Source organism: Rhinolophus sinicus, chromosome 17, assembly GCF_057876585.1.
Source record: "Rhinolophus sinicus isolate RSI-liver-muscle chromosome 17, RSI-T2T, whole genome shotgun sequence".
NCBI lineage: Eukaryota > Metazoa > Chordata > Mammalia > Chiroptera > Rhinolophidae > Rhinolophus > Rhinolophus sinicus.
The window spans coordinates 92,456,638-92,478,711 of NC_142517.1; the positions used below are offsets into that span (position 1 = coordinate 92,456,638).

Consider the following 22,074-nt stretch of genomic DNA (forward strand, 5'->3'; position numbering starts at 1 on the left):
CTGCAAAAGGTCCAGGAAGAAATAAGATGACAGCTGGTTCTCTAGAGCCTCTGTTGGGCAACTTTATAATGCTTTGACAGATTTCCTCTGAAGCCGTTCCCACACAATAATACGGAGTAACCCAGCTTCTCCCCTGCTACATACCGACCAAGGAGGGAGAAACTGGGTTGCTAAGAAACCTGTTGCAGTAGCACCTGGTGGAACTAACACTTGTCAGCTGATAACAGTTTAGTGAGAATAAATTTATCAGAATCTTTCCAAGTAGATTAATACATCGTCAGCATTTAGAAGGCTTGGGCCTTCCATTTATTTATCTTTACTTCTATTCACATGTAGTGCAGTACTGCATCCGTGTTTTCAGAGTGTCAGCTGAGGTCAGCCTACTCTGCAGTATTATCCTTAGCTGGCTCTTCCAGGGTGGGGGTGACGTGGACAAAGAGGGTCTTTTCTTAGTCACTGTTATTTGATGCTGGGCTCTATTCTGTAAGGTGTACAAAGAGTGGCAGCTTTTAGAGGAGACCTGGAGGGCGACAGAACTTACCTGAACCTAGAAGTGTGAGGATTAGGGAAGAAAATGATGCTTCAGATTCAGAATCATTCACCAAATACTAAGATGAGTATTGTGAATATTACTGAATAAAGGATAATGGAAAAGCTCTAAAAATTAATGTGCATAAGTCGCCCTAGGTGGTCTCCATGCGTTGGTGGTGTAATTTAGGTGTGACTGCCCCTCCTCTAGGAGAGGGGTTAAATGGGCTTTGATAATAGGATGCAGAGAATAGGACTGGCATGATTTTGTTCATTCCCAAATCTTGTGCACCCACATTTAAGGCTTCTTGGTAAGCGACGATGAACACTTCAACATTATGAGAAATGGAGAGGACCCCAAAATGTAATTGCATTTAATTTATGGAATTCAGAATAATAACAACCCATACACTAGGACAAGTAAGAGAAAGGGAAAATCTAGTCTGGTTTCCTGAGCCCCTTTCTTCTCTCTCCCCCTCCTTAGCATTAGCCAAGGCTCGCTGTAACGTGTGTTAAAGTAGGTGAATTCACTGGTGTGCTTCTTTGTGATTTTACCTTCACTCAGAAATGTAATTACAAAGCAAATAATATTACCTTGATGACAGAGACAAAGTATATCAGAAATGGCAATATTACTGCAAAATTACAGAAAACACAGACTCCATCCCCACTTTTAATTTAACACAATAGTGATAAAAGTTTGAAAGGCTCCTAAATGGTGAAATTGAATGAGAGTTATCAGCATTTTGTTACTTACAAGCAGAACTAATTTCTTTTCACCCTTATGGAGTTAATTATATAATTTGTGATGCATCTTCTTGTTACTTTTGATGGTAGTGTAACAAACCTCAGGGTTCTATTTGGAAGAACTTTCTTCTCACGCTCTTGTTGGCCTATGAATTCACAGGTAAAAGTCATCAAAGTGCTGAGTAGTATTCTTGGTTAAGAAAATGAGACACAAGTTATTCAAAAGCTTATGAACTTCATTCAGTTCAAGTTTATGAAACACTTCCCCAGAGGGGGAAAAATCACCACCCACTTAATTTCATATGCCTTCTTACTCTGAGCCTCTTGGACATAATACAATCACTGGTATATACTTTCACACACTGATGGAATCTACCGTTGGATGGGACCTTTTTATTCTTGTTCAGACCAGACCCAGTGGCCAGCATAAATGTGGAAGTGGCTTCAGACCGGTATGTAACTCCTTGTATGCTGCTCTCTTCTGTCAGCCTGTTCAGAGGCTGCATCTAATTCTCAGAGCTCTGGAAAGAAACCACACACTCCAGCAGTGACCCTCTGAGTAGCTGAGGGGACATTATGATATGACATGACCCTTCTAAGTACTCTTTATCTTGTAGAGGGACAGACAACCATTTCAGGAGGCTATTCTCAGCTCAGATACAGCTGCCCCAGGGAGTCTCTTTCTTCTTTAAAGACTTTCTAAAGTCATTCTTCTTTCTTTACCCTTGACCCTTTTTAGGTCAGAGCTGAGAGTGACATCCAGACTGACAATGTTGAATTTAACCCCAGCCCCGTGATCTTAGAGCACAGTGAAGGTTAAAGAAACCCCCCCACCCTTTGTGTTCCAGGAAACAAACAGCTAATTGCAAAGAAGCACCTTCTCCATCTGACTTACATATGATGCATAAGATGCCACCTTGTTCACTTAGGAAAAGGCCAGACACAGACTCTCCAATTTCCATGCTTTGAGTCAAATGATTAACTGAACTCTGTGTGTCCGCATTAATCAATCGAAGCAAAATGTTGGTTAACTGAACTTAAGTTTCTCTCCTTCCCCCAGGTCCTTGAATGTTGACCCACCTTCAGCCTGAGCCAGCATCTAATCCCTGTTTAAGAGCCCCTGTCAAGAATAGAATGGACTCACAGTAAAACATTCTCTGACCTACTGTCCCATCAGGCCACCTTTTATCTAGTTTTGGTTATTCCTCCTAAGAAAAGAAAGTCCTTTTCTGCTTTTGAGACACTTGTAGATCTCTAGTCAGAGGTTCTTCCTATTGCAATGGTCCTTTTCCCCCCAATTTTAGCACTTATCTGTTTTTAGGCCAAATTAAATGCCCAACCCCCGCCAGCCTACGCCGCCCCCCCACCTCTCTCTTTCTCTCTCTCTTTCTCTCTCTCTCTCTCTCTCTCTCTCTCTCTCTCTCTCTCTCTCTCTCTCTCTCTCATTGGGCAAGTTACAAGTAGTTACCACTGAATAGTGATTTTTTTCTCTCTCTGAATTTCTATTGACCTTTGATGTTCTCCCAAATTACTGGGCAATCTAAAACCCCTTATTGAGATCTCTGTTTTATATAGATGAGTGTTTCAAAACCCATTGGAAAAGCTAATCAGTTTAATTCAGAAGAAAAACAAGCTTAGAAAACACAAGCAACTCTTACTTTACCTGTTTCTTTCCCCTATCAGTAAGCAGACCATGATTTACCATAAAAATATCATCAATCTGCTTTTTGACTGAATAAATTCTGAGGATTTTTAGATAGAATAAATAATGATTATGCTCTCGTGGTACTGTTTTGGTATTTTTTTTTTCTTATGGGAGAAGATTCATTCATGTGTTTTAAGTTAAAAATAGTATTTGTTTTTCTTAGCATTCATTGCTCGTCAGGGCCTATATAGACTTTCACGGTTTAAGCCTTTTCAAATTAAATTTGAAGGACCACTATTCTTTCCTATCAGAGTAAAACACATTCTAAATCCCAATAAATCTATTTCTTTAATATGCCACTTGATGTATAATAGTGCAAACAAAAACACATAATAGGTTCCTCTTGAGAAAGGAATATGTATTTGCTGCTGATGAAAGATCTTTTGATAATTCAGTTTGGCTGCATCACTTGATTTATATCATCTTCCTACATTAATTTGTTTTTAATTTTTTTTTCTGCCTTCTAAGGTTTTCTCATTTCAGTGACATATACTTGAAGGATGAGGTTGATGAACTACAGAACTAAAGATTCTAATTCAGAGGAAAAGCTTAAATTATTCTGTAGCCCCATAGACTCCTTGCAAGAAACTGAGAAGTCTGGATTTCCAAGTGCTTCATCACAGCATTTTAGAACGAAGTGATGAAATCAATAACAAAAATACTCCCATTAAAACAGAGTGTATTTCTTTAGTCGTCAATAGTGAACGGCTCCCAGGAGTTTATGTTTTCCAAGTCTTTAACCAATTCAATCGTATACTCTAGAAGGGATGGCAGGGCTAGGGTTCTGTAAAATCCATTTTTTATTATAGAACTTAATTTCAAAAATGTGTTCTTTCTATGAACTTTATTTTCATTCAGGAAAAAATAAATAACTTGTTTAACTATCTTCAGTTAAAGAAGGAAGCAGTGTAGATGGCAATGCCTCAAGGTGAAATTCACTGTTTTTAAAAATAATACACAAACCCTTTAGAAGTTCAGTCAGTGCACTGTCATGTGGAAGCCCAACTCCTTCAGTCCTATTGTTTTCCAGCAGTCAAGTTAGAAGCTACTTATTGGAGCATTTTTCTTTATTCTGTCTTAATTGTGGAAACTATGTTTTGGTAATCTATTTCCTCTACGGTTATATTACACGAATGTATTTTATGAACCTCTTCAATTTCCAGTTTTAATTTCCACCTACACCCTTTGCAAAGGTGACGGATTTGAGGGCATGAGCTGAGCTAGAATGCTCTCATTCCAGCACTGCCTCCTGTGGTAAGTAGGGGTCATTGGGTATCAGTTTTCTTATCTATAAAATGAAATTCTGCTGGAGATGAAAAAGGAGCTGGATTCAAAGCATCAAATGCTGGGGATTGATTGGTTGGTTGGTTGACCGATTTATGGTACTTGGTACTTAGTTGAGGATGACGTGTTCTATTAATGTAAATTATTCATTTTCCCACAAAGCATCTATAAATGTTGCACTTTTACTCTTAGTCTGAATTGTTCTAGAAACATCTAACATAACTGACTGTGTACCTATTGGATGCTAGAAATGTCCCAGTCCTGTTTCTGGAGTGATTTTGGCTCATAAAAATAGGCAACCAGGGCAATTTATTTTTTTCTTAAAGACACGTTTCCTTATGCTTTCACATGCATATACTCCAAATTAACTTCATCTTACTAAAATACTTTTAGGAAGTAAATCCTTCAGGAATAGGTATCAATAGGAAAAATTTTAGATAGTAAATTCCTTAGGAATAAATCAGTTAAGTTAATTTGTTACTTAATATCCCTGAGCAAGCTGTGTTCAGAGCCCTGGATGCTTTTGGCTTAAATGTAAGGATCTTTAAACTGCAACTAAAGCAAGATATGGCAAATAATCATCCTGTCAAATGACAAGCATCCTCTCTGCTCCTTCGTGGACATTTCTCTCAAGTAGAAGTTATCTGGTTACTTCAGCTTACAAGTGGTAGATTCTGTACAATGTGACAGCATGTAATATCTTCAAAATATGTGCTTGTGGATGAAGCTGATCATTTAATTCTTACAATTTAATTTCCTCATGGACCCATATTTTCAAAGCTATAACATAAGTACGTTAAGCTACAGCATTCCCTAGCAACCCACCCACACTACTAACTTATTTAGATGTGTTCAATGAAATTGTATGTGAAGAGATTTCTTGAGAAGCTGTCTCCCTTTTATTGTCTTTTTATTCTTTTTTATACCAAGAACTGATATATTTCCCACTGACAAATGGCCTAATAAATAACATTGATCAGTGTGGGTTTTGGAAGAAGCTATTTACAAATACCATTTTAGTGTTATACACCTATGGTCTAATGAAGTATTTCAATAAAGGCAAATCCCGCTCCCATGTTTTACTAGTTGTTTTTTTGTTTGTTTTTAAATGTGGTCTTAATTTTCTTAAATTACTTGCCTGATCATTTATTATGTTTTTGAAATTAAAAATCTACTGCTTTTGGCTCTGAACAGTACTATGGTAGTCGGGAAGAATAAGTGCCTTACAAAAGGTGGCAAGAAGGGAGCCAAGAAAAAAGCAGTTGACCCATTTTCTAAGAAAGATTTGTATGATGTGGAATCAACAGCCATGTTTAATTTAAGAAATACTGGGAAAACACTAGTCACGAGAACTCAAGGAACCGAAATTGCATCTGATGGTCTCAAGGGTTGTGTGTTTGAAGTGAGCCTAGCTGATCTGCAGAATGGTGAAGTTGCATTTAGGAAATGCAAGTCAATTACTGAGGATGTTCAGGGCAAAAACTGCCTGACTCATATCCATGGCCTGGATCATACCTGTGACAAAATGTGCTCCATGGTCCAAACAATGGCAGACCATGATTGAAGCTCATGTTGATGTCAAGACTACCGAGGGTCATTTGCTTTGTCTATTCTGTGTTGGTTTTACTAAAAAATGCATCAATCAGGTTCATAAGACCTCTTATGCTCAGCATCAGCAGGTCCACCAAATCTGGAAGAAGATGATGGATATCATGACCTGAGAGGTGCAGACAAATGACTTGAAAAAAGTGGTCAATATATTGATTCCAGAGAGCAGAGGAAAAGACAAAGAACAGTCTTGCAAATTTGTTTATCCACTCCATAACGTCTTTATTAAAACAGTCAAAATGCTGAAGAAGCCCAAGTTTGAATTGGGAAAAACTCATGGAGCTTCATGATAAAGGGAACAGTTCTGGAAAAGCTACTGGGGATGAGACAGGTGCTAAAGCTGAGCAAGCTGGTGCATATGACTCCTCAGTCCAAGAATCTGTTTCAAATTCAGATTTTTTATGGTGAGAAATAAAACCTGTTGGTGACGTTTAAAAAAAAAAAAAAAAAAAAGAAAGCATCTACTGTATTTTGCCATGTATAATGCACATTTTGTTGCCCAAATTTGTGAGGAAAAGTAAGGATGTGCATTATACATGGGTAGTACTAATTCCTTATCTATATAAATGTTTTTCATTATTTTATTTATGCCTATGAGTTAAAAGTATAACTCTAGAAGTCAATAACAATATCCGTTTGCAAAATAATAGCCTGGAATATGATAATTGGTTTTGTTGAATTTATGATGAACTTGCAACGACAGAGTTCTTGGCCTTCTATAATGTGTAAATATCGTAAATTTGTTACCGGTACATAAAATTTCTTATACCTTGTATCTGTTCTTGTGTTTTGTAATTATTTGTTACATAAAATTTCTTGCACATAATATGTTAAAAATCATACACATGTATAAAATTTCTTTATACTACAAAAAACAAGTACCTAAATGTAAACAAAAATTCACATTAAAATGAAAGATTTTTTTTTCCCCCTGAAAGTTTTGGCCAAAAACATGTGTGCACATTGTACATGGCAAAATACGATATTTATGTGTCCTGATTACTAATATTATTTATTTTTAAAGAAGTGTGATATATAAACAAATTGACTAAGATGGAATAATACAGCCATCGTATGAATGTTAGGTGCTATTCATATGTTTTCATTAATACCTGTGATTACCTTGTCAGCATATTCATCTTATGGAACAAAAAATGTGGCTTAGACAGTACAACTTGCTCAAGTCACACAGCCAGTCACTAGCAGGATGGGGATTCTGACCTGGTCATCCTACTCCCAAAGCCCATTCTTGCTCTTTATCCTGTGTCCTAGTTCTGTGTATGTGTCACGTGTAGTACAGTTTCTGCCACAGAGTTGTCACCCCAAACTTTTTGGTGAGAGATGAATGAATACTAAGTACTTGATAAATCACTATCGATACACACACATTATCTCTAAATTGTAGTGTCCATTTTTATATTTTTATAAAAACAAAGGCAAATGGTCATACCTCACACATACGTCAGCTGCTGGGGCAGCATTGATTTGGAATATTCACAGAATAATAGAAGTTGCAGATGTGGGGTTTGCTGTTGTCTGTTGCACTTTGGCTGACGTAAATACCAGACTTGGGAGAGAGACCTCAGATCTTAGGCTGTGTTTTTCAAACTGTATGGTCATAAAGCACCAACTATCTCCCTGTCACGATCAGTGGGCCAAGCTTTGGGTTGCAACTACCGTGTTGCCCCTAAAATAAAACCTAACCAGAAAATAAGCCCTAGCATGATTTTGCAGCATGATGTCCCCTGAACATAAGCCCTAATGCATCTTTTGGAGCAAAAACTAATATAAGATCCGGTCTTATTTTTGGGGACACACGGTATTTGGGGTCTTGGCCAATGACGTGACCTGCCACCTGAGGTGTCTTGGTTAATGGAGTACCAGCTCTTCCCAGACTTAATCGTGAGATTATAGTTCGTCTCTACAGCTGCAGCAGGTAAGATGTGGTCGATAGGTGACCAGTTCACCACCTGGGCACCGTGCTAGCATGATTCGCGTTAAGCACTTTATTGCAAATTTTTGTGAAACGTTGCAAGAGACCAATATGCACAAAATCACTTTGAATAAGTTATCTCTAACTTTTATTTATGTCATTGTTTCTATAATTATTTTATTTTATATATGTTCATAAAAATTGCCATTGGTGCCATGTTTCCTTGATATCATCTGTTTAATCCCTCAGTGAGTTCATTTTCCTTTTTTCTGTTTTCTTCTTCTCTTATGGGGAGACTATGTAAACTTTCAAAGCAAAATAAAAGATGGTTCATGAATGAAAATAGCAATGATAATGGTTACAATGATAAGACAGAATTAGTATGAGAATTACTTCTGCTTAGTACTTTATGTTTACCAAACCCGTCCTGATTCATTAAGGAAAGAGATGGAGTAAACAGTTAACCTACCTGGTAAGATAAGAGTCATCAGGGAAACTTCCTTGTTTCTCAAATATTCCCTTTTCTATTGACTACATTTTGAAAAATCCTGCAGTAAAAGATTGTTCTGTTTAATTAAAGACTTAACATGACAGTTCTCTTGGGAAGGCTTACACTGAGTAACTAAACTATCAGTCCCTTCTGTGTGAGTAAACTTCTGAAGAGTTAAAAGGAAGGGGATTTAGAGGGGGCCAGTAGCAAGGAGAGCCTTGATAGTGTTACTGAATAATGGAATGATGAGGGTCGCCACTCAATAAGAAATGCAGTTGATGTCATCAAGGCCACATTTGTCTCTTCACAGTTTGTTTTCTTTTTTTATGCCTCATGCTGCCCTAACCTACGACTTCTCAAATGGCACTTGTTTATTCTATTATTAAAGTTTCTATTGTCGGACTCTAAGTATGTCCGACACCTGGATAATTGAAAAATTCAGTTATACTCTCAATATATTTGAGTATTTCAAAATAAATGATTAATCAACTACACTTCTTTTAACCTTATTTACAGACGGAGTCATAATCCCGGATGAAATTCCAGGATCACCCAGAACATTTTAGTTTAGTCTACTTAACAAAAGAATAAACATGAATAAATAACTTTTTTTTTTTAACCAAACTGACTATTATGGACAAATCTATGGATCCATCTCATTCAGCTAAAGTTATGTATGTATGATTTTTGTTCTCTTGTGTACCCCAGGCGAATATAAAAGCAGCATTTAAATTTAGTTTTATTCTATTGCTTTTCATTCAATGGAGTCAATAAGTAAAAATGAAAGGGATGTTGTATATATTATGCTTTAAACAATTTGTTGCCTTTTCTAACTTGGTCTTAGGCTGTTTTGTTTTGTTTTGTTTTGAAAGGCAGGAGTGTATTGATCATTTGCTTTGATGTCACAAAATCCACTCATAATTACCTAGGCCATACCTGGAAATCTTGGCATTATCTGAGGAATTCCGATGACGAGAAGTGCAGCTAGGCTCTGCAAAGGACTAAAACCAAGAGCCCCACACCAAGATAGTTACGACAACCCCCAAACCAAGGTAGCCATCCTTGAAACACATCTCTCCTGTGTTCTATTTGGGGTCACATGGCCTTTTAATTCTTCCCTCTGCACTTATTCCGCAGTTAGCCTTCCTGCTTGCCCAACACAGCTGATAGGGAAACATGATCTCCCCAGTCCTAATGTTATATGTTTTGCAGAGTCCAGCACCTGGAGCCAACTGGAATCTGTTCCAATTTTAAATTCTTGAGAAAGTGAATTTGGCCTAACTTCAGACAAAATATGCATTTATAATCTCATTTTAACAACATCACTCGAGCCATTTTTGTATCATTGAGGAGTTTTCCAGGTTACTTCATCTCCGTCAGTCTAAATATTTTGAAGTACAAAATAATTTGTCTTGGTATAGAAGGTCCTTGCTAAACATTTTATGCCAAGCCACAAGTAGTCAGTCTGATACTATTAGGATCGTTGGTAGTTGTTCATATTTACAGGCATATATTACAATCTCAAAATAAATAACTGCTGCATGGATTTTAAAAGTTGTCTTTAATGGCTTATTTGTCATAGCACCCAAACCATGAAATCATGAGGTAAACCCTCAAAATTAAATATACTATTTTTTTGTGTGGCAACAAATTACTCCATTCTGATATTTTAACTAGGTTCAATCAGATATCTTTAGTGTGAAAAGAAAATACTTTTTTAAAAAACATAACACAACATTCCTCCCTATACCATAAGATTTAGCCCATCTATCACCTCTTCGGGAAGACATCCCTGACAATTTCCCCTATACAGCCCCCTTACACAGCAAAGAAGACCCACCTCCCTGCTCCTGTAGCACACGAAACATGCCACAGCTGCAGTACTAATGTTTTGCAACTGTTTAATTTTCTCTTTCTTGAATTAGGCGGTCAGCTTTGATAGGGTGGGAATTCTGTCCTGTTCAATTTGTATCCTCAGTGCCTACTTACCACAGTGAGAAGGACACCGTAGGCATACAGTAAAAGTCACCAATCACCAACACGTAGCTAAGTGTAGCGCAAATGGCAATTAGTATTATGGTGCTTGGTGGCCAAATGAAGTTCATTCTAATTCTCAGTTACAAATTTATCCAGAAATGACTCACTATCTTGGATTGAACCTTTGTAATGCATTTATGTTTTCACATATTATGGAGGACTCCCAAGCATAGCTTTACATGGAACAGTACAAAAAAACATGAGTTTTATATATGACCACTTTGCGAAAATTTGTGTGACACCTGTGATATTGACATGTGGCATCGATCACTCTATTATCATCTTTGGAATAAAGGGAAGTGAGGAGTTCACTACTTGGTTCCAAAAATATTAGCATAAAATCACATTGTTTTTGACCCAAGCTTCTTATGATAACCTATGTTGTATTTTTAGAAATCACCTTATAATTTTCTTAAGTTATAATGACAAGTCAGAACATTTTAATGGAGAGTGAGCATTAAAAATAAGTGAAGTATCATAGTGTCACAGTTTAAGTCACAAGCTTAGCAAAGATGTCACAGTCTACTCCAGTTCACAATGTATTTCCGTCTTTCTCAATATCTTTGTGGTACATATTTAGACTTAAAGCTTTGTCTCCATCCCCCTCTCTTACTTCTCTCTTGGGATGACATTTGGGCAACAGGAGAGGCTACATAAATGTTACATTACCTTTATCTGCTGGCTTCTGGGTGTCTCCAGTTGAGGTGTAGATCTTGCCTGGTTTTAGGCCTTGATTTCTACCCTTATTTTATCTTCTGTGAAGTGTCTTAATGGCATCTCTCTCTGCACAAGAAAATCCCGGGGATGCTGGCCATCTCCTTCTGTTACCCAAGACACACACCTTAGTTAGTCTTGGCAAGGATTTCTGACGCTGTGATGTCAAAGTCTCTGACTGTGCACTATCGGCAGCACTCCTCCTGAGCGGAGATGCCAGAGAGCTCCCTTTCTCTCTCTCTCTCCTTGCGGGGGACACAACGAGAGTATGGTGGTCTGAACGCCAGGAAATATGGTAGTCTGAATGAGAGAATGTTCTCACCAGAACCTGGCCACACTGACACCCTGATCTCAGACTTCCAGCCTCCAGAATTGTGAGAAAGTAAATTTCTGTTATTTAAGCCACCCAGTGTAAGGTGTAGCCTGAGCTAAGACACATTATATCCTTCTTCTTCCTACTACATGGCTTAATCTTAATAAGTATTGTTGGGGGACCAAATGCAATTTACCAAGAAGGCAAACTATGCTAGGGGTATTATAAAGTATATCTCTGTTATAGATAATGGAATACAAGGCAAACCTCAAATGCCGACTAAATAATGAGAAATCAAGTGTACAGTATTTTTCAAACTGTGGGCTACAGCCCATTAATGGACTGTGAAAACAGTTAAGCATATTGTGGTTAACACTTTTTGCAATGATGTAGAATAGAACAACAACAAAAAAACGTAGAATACATCAGAGTTTGCTTTGTGAAAATGTGTATTATTTAGTTGTGTGTATGAACATAATTGCTTCATGTGTTTGCATACCTAATACTATAAAATACATTTCTTCTTGAGACATTAACTGTTAAAGCTATATCTAGCATGCTGTAAGAGTCCAGGAGATAAGTATATCCTCTCATTTTCAGTCTTCACTGCCTTCAACAAAGAACCATTGGCTACAGTGCCTTCTGAAAGGAACCATGACTGTCTTGGAGACCAGTGTGGGATTCTGTCCTCCCAGTCTGTTCCCAGCATCCCCATATACACATTGGATTTGTCTGTATTAGATTTGAAAATTGATGGTGGTGTCGTCATAACCACTTTGTTTCTTTCTCTCGTACTTTTTTTTTTAATTTTTTTCATATTTTACTCATTTCCTTCAACTTTTTCTACCTTTCTCCCAATCTAATTCTGACTCTTAATATCCACTGGACATGTTTTAACTTCTCAGAGCATTATTTTGGAAAATAAGAGCATTGGTCTTGCTTTTATTTCATGGTCATTCTTGCCCTAAAATTCTATAATTATTTCATTAGTATTTTAGAGGATTGCCTCTATGACATTGTTTCTTAACCTGAGATTTTATAACCAGCCTGTCAGGCTCAGAGGATGTAGTCTCCAAGATGGAAAAGGTTTACAATTTGTTGCCTTACTTTTTGTTTGTTTGTTTGTTTGTTTGTTTGTTTTATTAGCCTTGGAAACTCAGATATATTTTTCTGAATGAATGGCTTATGCAAGAGCTCAGGAAGTTCAAGTTATTTAGCATAACTGAGGAATATTATGTTATATGTGGGGATACAGAATGAGGCAAGAGATATAAGCAAGGATTTGATCACGAACAGTAGTGTAAGCCAAGTTAAGAATTTTGAACTTTATCCTGAGATCGGTATGTGTATATGTAGAGTGGGAGTGGGTCCTGGGGACATTTGTGGTAGCAGAATATAGAAAGAATACATTCAAAAGGAGAGAAGAAAATCAGGTTTTTGTTTTAGAAACACTGCCAAAATAGAGAACAACTTAGAGGTGATAGAAAGCTGGGTCTAGTCAGAAAGGATTTAATTTTATCAGAGTAAGAAATAATATTTGCCTGCACCATTGCTTCAGGGGACTGTTAGAAAGAGAGATGTAGAGACTTTTGAGAGATATTTTGTAAATAGATGAATCAAAACTTGATATTGGACTAGATTTTGGAAGTATGGAAGATGAATTTGGCATCTGGTTTGTGCAATTAAGTAAGATGATGAAAAGGCCATCCTCTGAGAGTATGTCAGGAAATGGTAGAGTGGGAGGTAGGGAGAAAATAGAAAAAAATGCTTAACACAGAAAGTGAGAGAGAAAACTACCTAGACACATTCTAGTACCATCAGGCAACGTGGACGACTTATTTGGAGCAGAACATTATGAATTTGCATCCTTTTTCTCCAGTAGCATTCCACAGCCAGTAGAAGCTAAGTAGCTTTATTGATCCAGAATTGGGGTGAACGCAAAAGACAGATACCAGTTTGGAGGGCATTCTAGAGATATTGAAGAGCCATTAAAATGTTAGACAAGTGTTTTAAGTAGATCCATTTGTGTAATACACATGGGATCAACAGCTATAGGAGCAGAATGGAGATAGGATTGGACAGAGGGAATTATTCAAGCACCATGCAATGATAAAATCTCCTTATCACCAGAGCTGGGACTGAAATGACCCTTTAGATTTGTTCCTTGGAGGCAAGGAAGCCTGGCTTTTACACTCCCGATGGACTTGGGCTGCTATTCGGGAGGGAGATGTGAGCGTGGATGAGGCAGCTCTCTTCAGTTTAAGGCAGTAGTTCTCAAAGTGTGGTTCCCAGAACACTGTTATCGGCGTCACCTTGGGGCTTGTTAAAAAGGTAGAATATTGGGCCCCACCCCTGACTTACTAAATCAGAAATCTGGGGGCACAATCATCTGTGCTTTAAGCACTTTCCCAGTGTTTCTAATACATGTTAAAGTTTGAGAACCATGGGCTTTGGGAAATTTTGGAGAGAGACTAAGTTGAAAATTTCCAGCAGTCTAGATTTAGCCACTGGGGAATGAGTGCCTCACTCCTGTGTGGGAGAAACGGGAGGTGCACTATGGAATCATCCACAGGTAAGGCCAGAAAGACCAGGCAGGAGACAGTGGCTTCTATTCTGAGTTAGAGAGATTGAGGGAAGTTTTAGTAGGTAGGACATAGGAGACAAATTAAGAATTTAAATATTAAACTGTGGGACATCCTTTTCATTTATTGCCTTTTTTTTAAACCTAAAGTACACCTATAATATACACAATTAACTATTCTTTAATATCAATAACTTTTCTGAAGTTAACTATGCTTATAACAAATACTTAAAGATAAGCAATTGTATGTTGTGATTAACCAACAGAATATCTTACTAGTTCAAATAGTTAACTGTAACACACAATATGTTGTTTTTTATTATTATTATGTACAAGTTGGTAATAGTTAAAAGAGTAGCTCTTGAAAGTACATTAAGTTCTTTTTTTTTAATTAAAGTTTATTGGGGTGACAATTGTCAGTAAAGTTACACAGGTTTCATGTGTACAATTCCCTGATACATCATCTATATATCACATTGTGTTCACCACCCAGAGCAGCAACCTCAGTTCGTATCGGAGTCACGACATTGTAAATTAATATAGAAATTCTATAATATTAATATAGTAAGTCTAATGATATAAATTCTATAGTATAGAAGTATTAATTTAAAGCAAACACATCTTTCTTTAGCTGATTAGCATAGAAGTCAAGATTTTATTAGAATAAAATAACTAATAATTAATTGAAGCACTCGTAAGTTTGTATAAAACTTAATTTTAAACCTACATTGAGTCAGTTTTTTGCCAAGGCTGTTGGTTATATATACACTTTATTGCTGAGCTTCTTCATCTTATCCTTATAACACAAACCTTGACGAAGGGAATATTTATTGCCAATGCACAATTTATTTAATGCACAGAACATTTTGATGGTTCAGTTCATCAAAGTCTCAATGCTATGAAGTGGACATCTTGAAATTTTCCCGCTGCTCAGGGCTGGTAGGACCTGAAAAATGGTGATTCATCTTGAAAGCGTATAAAGAGTAGAACTGTCAAGTCACTTTACCTTGTTTTTAGATTACAGGCAAAATAATTTACTTTTGCAGGATCCAGTAAAGATTTCTGTGCCACTTGAAATAGAATAAACATTTTCTGGGAAATAAGAAACAAATAAAGATATAACAGGTTTAAATAGCCTTCAAAATGGAAATGCAGACGTTTGGTTTAGTCACTACCTAAGGATAATTAGTATCTCTTTAGGAAAAAAGAAATTAAGGTGTAAATTTCTCAACAGAAGCAATTTAAAACAAGGTAAAATGTGGAGCAAACATCGAACAGGCAGAGTATTATTACAATGCAGAAATATATGGCTCAATTTGCATGTGGTAGTTGCTTTCTAGTTTCCAAGTGACCAGATCTAACTGGATTGCAAACTCAACACCCTGGCATGGGGTAAGCTATTTATTCCTTGCCAGTGACGAGTTAGTATTCCTCCCGCATTTTTATTATTCATCTTTTTACTGATGCTGACAGAAGATAATAAGCACAACTGGACAGAGGGTTTGTGGCTTCTTAGAAAATAAAAGGGGAAGTTGAACTTAGTAACTTGAGACAGCTTCTGACTAGCAGGGGTACTTTGGGATATCCGAATGGCAAATGAAAATGGGTATGGAGTTCTGCTGTGCTTGAAGGTAAATATCAATTATCGCAATCTAGTTAAATGATGTTCTCTCATTATTCCCATCAATCCTTTTTACAGGTGAATTATTTTCAATGAAAAAGAAAGCATAAACAGAAACTGACCAACATAAGTAGCAATTTTCTACACTGCTATAAACCATTTCTCACTTTCCTGCATGATTTGTAGATCATGGGTACATGCAATAGCTTATTTTAATTGCTTAACTTGTAGAAACATAGTTGAAGCCATAAATACCCAATATTAGTGATCAATTTGGAGATTGCTGACTTTATTTCCTTTTCCCACATTCATTGCTGGGGAAATGATATCATCAAATTATTATTTAGGAGTCACGAAGGTTTCTCAACGTTAACAGAAGACAGTCATCTAAAAACAAAAATCCTGTTTCATGCAAATATTTCGCCCATGGTAATAAAGAACATAGGAAAAGAAAATGGGAAATCAGAGAACAAACAAATCGTTTCTTCTTCTATTTCAAAGATTACCTAGAGGTATCTGTTGCCCTTTACTATATAATTAGAAAGATGCATTACTTGAAGTTAAAATTTCCTGTGAGTGAAAAACATGTTTTCATGAATATATTGATCTAAATAATTTAGAACAAACTCATGCTTTTTTGCAGGTCAAAACTCACCAGTGGAGACTCATCATTAAATAACCAAAAATGTCTTTTTTTTTTTTTTTAACTAGACTGAAAATGTATGTGTATATAATATTTGTTGACTGCACTTTCTAGTGTCCTTATTTTTTTAATACTAAGAGGCTACAAGAAGGAGCCCGCTAGGAATGTTGACAATGAAGGAAATAATTGCCTTTCTGGGAGATAAATCATAAATCAATATTAGATCATAGATCAGCAGACTTATGACAGACCAGATGGCTTCTAGTTGAAGTATTAACATATTTAAAGAAAAAAGGTGCCATGTGGAAGAGGCATCAGTCAACCATGAAGATTCAGGAAAAGAAGCCATGTCTTTCGGCAAATGGTAACATTATGAAATGAAGAGGGGACCCTAGTCATTCCATATCAATTTATTTATGTCCCACTGGCAAGGCTGGCCCTCAGATTTGGAGCCAGGGAGCCCTGAAGTCTTTCTGACCTGAATGGAAAGTCCAATTCTGTTGTGAAATTGAACAACCAGTTTTCTCACCTGTTGTCATTCAACACTCAATTTTTTCTTCTTCACCTTTGTTGTGATTCCATGCTAACCAAGAAATCCGATTCCCATGTCTGCCTCTCTTTCTGTTTTTTTGGTCCATGTCGCTGCAATATTTGACAGTAATTCACTAAAACAAGCTTTGATTATCTTTCTTGCATGGTGACATAGTTTGGCCACCAGCACACACAATGTGCCAACCCTGCCGACTGAAATTTTTACAGTTTGTGTCATAGTTCTTTTTCTCTGTGCCTATAAATCAATTGATCCTTTGGTATTTATCTTACATGTTGTTTGCTAGTAACTGTGAACCAGTCCCTCAGGGTCTGATTACATGCTGGAACATCAAAAAGAAAAGTATATTTAAGGACTTCAAAGTGAAGGAACATTCTAGGAGGCTTCCCTCTGTAGGCTACCACTTACTTACCTACACATTAATTTCTAAAATATCCATCAGAAAAATATCAGCCATTGGTTTATGTGTGTTTATACTTTATATACAAAGTTTGATAACTTGCTTAAATCACTTCATAGCCTCTTACTGTCTTCAGGATAGAGTTTGAACAGGGTGACATGCAAATCCGTTTATGATCGGACGTCTATATCTTCATCTCTTGACATCCTGCTACATGTAACGGATGCTTTATTTTTGGTCTCTTATCTGAAATACCTGCACTTCAAGGTTCAGCCCAAGCAACATCATAGGGGAGTCACTTGTCCCCTTTTTTGTTCCCCCTGCTTGAATATAACCCTTCCTTGGAGCTTTAGCCTTTGCTTTCATAAGAATGTTGAATTGGCAATACTATGGTATATTGTAGTTTTTGACTTGTCTGTCTCACCCATGAGATTACAAGCCTTTCTGAAGGAGCAACTCCGAGTTTTATGTTGTTATGTCTGGACTATAAGGACAGTGCTTATATATGAAATACAAGAGAGCTTACAGAAGGGATGAATGAATGGATGATTGAATGCAACTTGGCTCCCAACCCAATTCTCTGTCCTTGTTGCTAATTATAGCAACCTGACATAATGATCCAATTCTTTACCTCTCCTTGTGTCCGTACCCACTGCCATAGACCTTTGGCAGGGCCCTGGCACTCGGACACTTGAACTCTGCCATCTGGCTTGTATTAGGCCAATGGAATGTTGATTTAAAAAAACAAAACAACAAAAAAGCAAGCAGAGACTGGCTGGTGGAGAGGCATATGAAGAAGAACCACTTTGTAGAAGAATGAATGAGCCCAGCCAAGACCAGCCTGTATCAGCTGAATCCCAGGGATGCTTGATAAATAACTGCTCCTTGTTACAGGCCACGGAAGTTTTGAGTGGTTTATTATGCAGCATTGTCACAGTACATAACTGATACTCCCGGGATCACTGGTGATTGTAAGGAAGCAATATTCCTGGTAAAAGCCAAGAATAATTAGCGTTGGCCATAGGCTGTATAGATTAATAGTTAAAGGTGAAGGCTCTAATGCCAGACTGCTTGGCTTTTAACCTTGTCTTTGCCACCTACCAACAATTTGACATCGATTGAATTACTGAGTCACTCCATGCCTCACTTTTCTCATCTATAAAATTTGGAAGAAATAGCATATGCCTCATACGTTTTGTTATGAGCATTAAATATGTGAATACATGTAAAATACTTAGAACTGTTCGTGGCGTGGAATAAGTGCTCAAGAAATATTGTTCCTATGTGTAAAGAGAACCTTATTCAATGATTTCCTTATTGTTCCTTAGGTGTATTATGCAATGTTCCTCTTAGCCACGATATATAATTCTATATGCCTGTGAATAATTGTAAAAATGTTAATGTTTTATCATTTCATTCAACAACTTGGCTCTTTTGTACTCAGAAGTAGGCAGAATCCTAAATTGTAAGCCACACTTATATAACTGTAGAAGTGAGAATGACAGATTTCTTGAGATAGTCACATGAGATATACTAATAAAATATGGAAAATTAGGAGCTGAGAAAGCTAAAACCTATTCCTGACTAAACTAATATCCAAATTCCAAAATCTTAAGTTTGAGACTCTTCTTGTCCAAGTTCACTTCCTTTCAAAGCTATCCAGAGGACAATTCTTCATGGGCAGATCAGCTTCAACAGATTCTCAAGGGTTAAACGAGACTTGACTAACTTTCAGTCCTACTGCCTTTTTGTCATTTCTATGGCTTTTGCCTATGTTTATACACCTCTTTGGGGCTACCCACTCATTGGTACTGTGGAGTATCTTATGGATCAAGTGACAGGATATGGGTTCTACCCTTTCACTGTGAGGGCCTTTGGAGAAGGAATCCTTGGTAGTAATCATTGATCAAACTCCTGACTGTGCATGCAGCTTCTATTACACAGAAAACTCAAGACGCTGCACAGGATAAGATTAACTTTGCCAGAAGCTGATAGGGCAAACAGATGAAAAACGGGAAAGCCCTTGGACTTTGCCACATCCTTGCCAAGGTTTTCTAAACAAGAGACTTCTTAGACATCTCCAGGAATTCTTCCCACAAAGCACTGGTAATGTGTCTCAGAATGCAGCAAGCCTGCCATCACCGTCTGTAAAGAAGAGGGTCAAAATGCTGACTGCAGCACTTCTCGGGACTTGTCATCTATGTGCAACACTGGCACGATCCAAATGATGTGCTCTCAGTCAGTGCTGTGCAGTGCTAAGTAAGTGCTCCAGCATCATTGCCTGCAGTAAGAACAGTGTTCTCTTCACAGAGGAGAAATACAAGGAATTATATGAATAGTTGGATACATGTGTCAGAACTTTGTAGGGACATATTTTCAATTATTAGAAAGCCAGAATTGTGATAAACTAGATACGGATGTGAATAGAATTAATGATACAGAGCTCGTACATGAGGACATGGCCTTGTGGGTGACAATTAGAGCCATTGCCCATTAGCAATGGTGTAGAAGTATGAATAGCTGTAGATTCGGCTTCAGGACTATCTTTTCCTGAAGGCCTGCTTAGGGAGATGAGAAATGAGGATTATGTTATTGGAATATAAATGTGGCCTCTAGGAAGCTCTTCCGCTCAGAAAATTATGGACAGTGGACATCTTCACACCACTCAGAAACCATTCTGCATACACTATGACTCACTGTGAATATGGAACCACACACAGCAGAGCTACATAGGGGAGGTCTTAATTTGGAAGAAGACTAAAATAACAGCACTGCCTTACACTTTTATAACCATTTGCAATGCTAGGGGTAGTCCTTGGAGATACAGAAATGAAAGCTGTCAGTATATTCTGCTGGCTTGTAAGCTTTCTGAAAAATGTTAATAGCAATAAGTAAAAGGAAGGAAGGAAGGAAGGAAGGAAGGAAGGAAGGAAGGAAGGAAGGAAGGAAGAGAGGAAGGAAGGAAGGAAAAAACCCAAGCTGTGCTTGGGGGTGGTAAAATAGATTGAAAATACATGTTGCGGGGTGGGCGGGGTGGTGGTTTTACGCATTAGCCCCTTTCCAAGACCTCCTTGCAAAATGGCGAAATATGAGGGAATAGAGCAAGTCATGGATGCCAAGTTTTCACTCCGGGTACACATGAGGAAGACAACCAAAGTGGAGCTAATTCATTAATCTCCTTTAAGCTTTCTACCATTACTCATAAAGCTGTGCATAGAATGCTCTGTTTTATTTTTTATTTTTTTGGAAACAGTGGAGCTCTATTTACATCAGAAGGGACGGCAAGTACCACACCAATCACTAAAAATGAAATCCTACAGCTCAGCCTGCCAACCAGCATGGAAAGCGTGCAGCTGTAAGTGAGCTTCACAAGGCAAGTCACGCAACAGGGAGGCAAGACGGTAAGATGCCAAAATAGCTTACAGATAGCATGAGAAAGGGGGCAGACTGAGAACGGCAGGCAACAAAACCTAAAAGAGACTCACAAAAGAGAAATCTTTGGCTTACCTCTCTAGAAGCAGACAGAAAGAGAGAATAACAGAGAGGCCACGTTGGGTACGCAAGGGCAGTGTCAAATCCAGAGATAAGACCCTCCCAGAGTGCCTACAGCTGCGAAGGCAGGGTGATAGCTATTTGAACCCAGGATTGAGAAAGACCCTGGGTTATATGTCAAACTTGACAGCTGTATTTGATATTCACTGTCTTCTGTGTCATTGTTGAATAGAAAGGGCAAGAAACAAAAGAGCTGTAGAGACATCTTAAATATTAAGGCTATACAAATGGCACCCTCGACACGAGATCACAACCATAAACATCTCAGAAAAGGTTGTCTAAATGCTGTATGTATCTGTTATTTTTATATACACTGACACCTCCATGTAGGCCATGAAAAAAATGGAAAAATGCATTTAAACTTATGTTAGCATCTTACATTTTCTGCTGTTCTTTATTAGCCTGTTGGCCTGCATTTCCATGAATCTGTGAGACTGAACACTTAGAGATAATGCATGTGTGAAGGATAAGATAGTTTCTTACAGGCTGCACAGACATGTACCCTCATTTTCTAAAATCTTAGCCCATCCAAACCTTGTGGGAATTCTCCTTGCTTTTCAAAAGATCTTACAGTACTTAATCTCTATTCATGTGAAACAAGAAACGATGTCCTTCTCATTTTATTCCAAAGCCATCTTTAATGCCAAAGATGAATGTGGATAACAGAGAGGTTGACATTTACTCAGAATTATTATTCAATCAAAGTTCTATTTTCTTCTTATGATGATTTCATTTGTCAGAGTAGTTTTAATGCAAAGTTTGTGATCAGGTTTTTTGGTGTGTTTTTTTCTTTCCTTAAACAACTGATGCTACCATCTGTGTCACCCGAGGCTTCTTTTTGTTGATTATCTTACATTGTAGCCTCATGTAATGTGACACAATGAAAACATAAATAATTTGAGCATTGTTTTTGCTGGGAGAGAACACTCTACACAGTTGTGTGGTGCAAAAGTACCAATTCCAGAGGAGGTAAGGCAACATAATATCCTTCCCACAAAAACATGCCTCTTTTGTTTTCATCCTCTCTTTAAAATTCTTTGTTTAGTTTGATTAGAGAGCCACATCAGAGGCATCTTTTAGGTCATGGGATCTGCCTGCTTGGGAACTTCCCACTGTGCTGGTGAAGCATCTTTCTCCCAGTCTGAGCGGCTGGAGTTCAGAACAACCCTAGGGCATTTTTGTTTTCTGTTTTATAGCTCCTTTGTTCTTTCTCTTTGTTCTCTTCCATTCAGAGAAAGGTGTGTGCTTATGACAACCTGTTAGAAGTGTACCCAGCAGGGGGAGGATATGAGCTGTTTGGAGTTTTTAAAATAGTTCTTGCTTATTTGCCCAGTGCTTTACATAACAATTAGAAGGTAGTCTTCCGGT

At 37.6% G+C, this 22,074-nt stretch overlaps 1 pseudogene; it reads left to right on the plus strand.

Moving 5' to 3' along the window:
- Positions 1–5,462: 5,462 nt before the first annotated feature.
- On the plus strand, positions 5,463–5,875 carry LOC109447562 (small ribosomal subunit protein eS1 pseudogene; annotated as a pseudogene).
- The last annotated feature ends 16,199 nt before the right edge of the window (positions 5,876–22,074 follow it).